This window comes from Chinchilla lanigera, unplaced genomic scaffold (assembly GCF_000276665.1).
Source record: "Chinchilla lanigera isolate Chin_1 unplaced genomic scaffold, ChiLan1.0 scaffold00054, whole genome shotgun sequence".
NCBI classification, from domain to species: Eukaryota; Metazoa; Chordata; class Mammalia; order Rodentia; family Chinchillidae; genus Chinchilla; species Chinchilla lanigera.
Window position 1 is genome coordinate 15,155,308 of NW_004955455.1, and position 3,981 is coordinate 15,159,288.

The following is a 3,981-nucleotide window of genomic DNA, read 5'->3' on the forward strand; positions in this document are numbered from 1 at the left end:
CTTTGCTTCTTTCCTTCCTTTTTGTGGTACTGGGAATCAAACCTAGGGGCACTTTATCACTAAACCACATTCCCAGCCCTTTTGACTTTTTAATTTTGAGACAAGTTCTCATTAAGTAGGGCAAACTGGCCTGGAGCTTGCCACCCTCCTGTCTCAGCCTCCCAGATACCTGGGCTTACAGATGTGTATTATCATGCCTGGCTCATAGAGACTTTCAAAGCCAGACCATGAACACTGCAGCTGTATACTCTTGACAGGACATGGGTGCCAAGAGGACGAGTGTCACTGAAGAAAAGTTCCTGAGCTGCTGTCTTCAGGAACCTATTGGATGGGCAGTGGAGGAGACTGATGCCCCATCCTGATGAACTTGAACGTGAAGTGGAGGAGTTGCCCACCCAGGGAGCGCTGATAGGGGCCCCGTGGACACCAGCTGACTCTTCCTTACCCATCCTGCTGGCTGCCTGGCAAGAAAGTCTCCATTCCAGGTGGTGTTGGATGTCCTTGTGGGACAGTCTGTGGAGGACCTGCTTGCTACACCTGTGTGAGTGTGTATCGCGGGGACATTACCGGTGCTCGTGTTACAGAGCAAGTCCCTGGGATCAGACACCTCCCAGGCCAGCTGCCAGAAAGCACTGTGAGGGAGCAAAGCATTATGTAGCACGGAGGACTGAGTGCTGTCAGGTGACAGTGTGGCTATTCTCGAATCTGTGATGCAGAGGTCCCTTTCCCCACAACTGATGCTAGGGCCAGATTTTCACCGTGAACTCGGGAGGGGCTCAAACCATTTTGTCTCAAGAGCTGAAACCATAACACGTCCATCAAGCCTTCTTAGACGCTTTGAGTTTTATTCAAACCGAAAATAAATCTACATTAAGGACGAACGGTGGCTAAATTTCCTTTTGCACAAATTTGCTGTGGTTTCTGTACACTTTAGGGCTGTTTTTGAGGGAGAAGCATTTTGGAAATCACTAAACTCCTCTTAAAACCTTTTACTTTTTGAGCTCTGCGAGGGTGGAGGCATTTGGAGCAGGAACGGAGCGGGTGTTCTTGGACGCCGGCGGTGAGGCCGAGGGGCCCTCCAGCGTGCGGGAGAAGGCAGGGTGCGGTCGCCTCTGTTCCGCCTGCCCCGGTGGCGGCTTCTCGCACTGTCCCGTCTCAGAAGTGAAAGGGGAGAGTTCAGTAACCCACGAAGGTCCTGCCTCCCCGCGTCTCCGCTGGACCAGTCTTCCTGCGGCTCCCTCCACACTCCAGCTGCCTCTTCCTTTCTCTTTGCTTCCATCCGGCTTTGTTTTTTTCCTCTATCTTTCTTTGCTTTTCACAAAAATGATGTCCATCCGACGTGTAACACCAACTTTACCATTTCCACCTGATGAGTGCCTGAGTCAGTGGCACGTGGCTTGCTCACAGCGCTGCACAGGCCTCAACACCGGCTACCTCCGTGGCTTTCTCTTCTGCCCACGCTGCCCCTCTGTCCTCATTAACTGATAAGGCCCCATCACCCCCCCCAGCCCCTGGAAGCCACATTCCACTTCCTGTCTCTATGAGTCAGGCTATTCTAGGTACCTGGTGTTGAGTAGACTCCTATGACATTTGTTCTCTGGTGACTGGCTTCTTTCTCTTAACGCAGTGTTTTTGCGGGTTGTTTATGTCATGGCATACATGAGACTTTGCTTCCTTTTTAAGGCTGCACACTAATCCACCTCATGGGTAGCCCACTGGTGGGCATCTGGGCTGTTTCCACGCCTCGGCTGCTGTGCATAGTGCCACAGTGCATGTGGGTACGCAGTACCTCTCCCTGCCTCTGCTGTCTTCTCCAACAAGCCCTAAGTGTCTTTCCTCTGGCTAAGCGTCCAGTTGCCTCGGCTCTGCTCTTTGCGCCAATGTCAAGGTTGGCCGGCCCAGTGCTATCAGCCAGGTGGGAGGAAACGACAGGTGCTGTCGGTCAGCCTGGTACCTGGCTCCAGGGTGGAGGGACAGAGAAGACGGAATAAGGAAAAGGTATGGCCTCCTCCGGCAGCTAGGTGACAGTCAGAGGCGGGCCCCAACGAAGCATGCAAATTGGAAGCAGCAGGACAGGATGCTGTAGAAGAAAGAGCTTGGGTCCAGTCGAGGCTCTGGGCCTTACCAGCCTCTGCTGTCTCATCTGGAGAATGGGAATCATGCTTGTATGCCCTGGGGCTATGTTGACGATGAGAAGAAAGAGGCGTGCTCAGGTCGGGCACGGGGCATGTCCTGGGCCTCTCAGCGCCAGCCTCTGGGTTGTGGTACCCGGGTGCTCACGCTGGCAACGGGAGCTGGGGTGCTACTTCCAAGCCATTCTCTCTTTCTGTGTCCTTCCTCCTTGCTTCATGTGCAGACCTGGGCCCCTTCCTTCCCACCCTCAGGACGTTTGCTTTCTAATGGAATCCCACCTGGCAGCTGAAAGAAAGAGAGAATCTTGCATCTCATACCCTGACTCAAGTGGGGCACTTTTCAGATTTTTAAAGCCCCTACTTTATATGTGTCTAGGACAGCGAGAATCTGAGTCCATTCTGCTTTTTAAACAGAAAGAGGGTGTAGTCTTGTCCACGTGGTTCATTTGACAGCTGTTGCCTGAGCACCTACTATGTGCCATGCTTTGCATTAGGCGTGTAAGTGTGGTGATCAGCTGATGTCAGCTCATTGATCTCCTGGAGCTCAGGCTTTTTTCTTTTCTTTTCTTTGCAGCACTTGAGATCGAACCCAGGGCCTTTGCACTGGCTATATCCCCAGCCCCTTTTTTATTATTTATTTTGAGACAGGGTCTTGCTAAGTCACTAAGTTGCCCAGGCTGGGCTCAAATGTGTGATCTTCCTTCCTCAGCCTCCTAGAGGGCTGGGATTACACATATGCACTGCTCAGAGTTTTGAAGAAAAAAGGGAGAGGAGGCAATGAGTCTTCAGTGAGAAAAGTAGGGGCCCAGAGCTCCCTAGAAGCAGGAGAACAAGTCTTGGAAGCAAGGGAGGCTTCCAGGAGGAAGGGTGTAACCGGAGAAGCCTGCAAGAGGCTACTGACTGGCCAAGCTAAGCAACACAGGGAGGGCGGGCAGGGCGGAGGACATGCAGGGCTGCGTAAGGGCCTGGGTGTGAGAAGGTCGAGGCTTTTGTGGAGCTGGAAGCAATGCAGTGTTGGCGCGGAGGGCGTCCTCGCAGGGCGGAGAGTGCAAGCGCAAAACCGCGAAGGCAAACAGGAGCTTGTGCAAGGAGCCTGCTGTAGGCCAGAACTTTGGATTTGATCTCTAGACCAGCGGAGCCAGAGAGGAAACTCTGGCAGGAGACTAGAGGCACGGGCGGATTTGCATTTGGAGTCCTGCGAGCTGTCCCAGAGCCCAGGCTAGCTGGACCAGAGTCGAGTCACAAAGACGAGGAAACTCTCAAAGCTCGAAGATCGGTTTCACGTTTGGGGCGACCAACGCCGGCGCCACGCTTCACTCCATTAACTCGCAGCTTTCGCCCTTATTAAGCGCCAGCTGTGTACCCAACATGGGGCCAAGCCACAGGCTGCAGAGACGGCGACGCGCCCCACGCGGCTAACGCAGGAGGCAGTGCCCGCGTGGCGATGGGCCGGGGAGGAGGGAGGACAGCTCTGAAGATGCAGTCTGGGCAGGGGGAGGCGGCTGGGGGTGGCGAGGAGAGGGAGGGGCGCAGGGGTCAGCCCGGGCTGGGCTGGGCTTGGCACGAAGATTTATAACCGCCCGGCTCGCTCTCCCTCCCTTCCCTCGCCCACCCCTCTCTCCTGGCAGCCTGTTCTAGAGACACACATTATCTCTATTAATACCAGCCACAAGGTCATTACCCAGGCACCAACTTTCCCTTCAGCATAAATATTTATACAGGACTGACCTGTGGCTGCTGCCTTTTCCTTTTATTTGATTCCTGCCGCCTTTTGTGTCTTGCTAGTCTGTCGGCTAACGTGTTTAGCTCCTCTGTCTGGAACCTTCGGAGCCAGCCCGGTCTCTGGGAA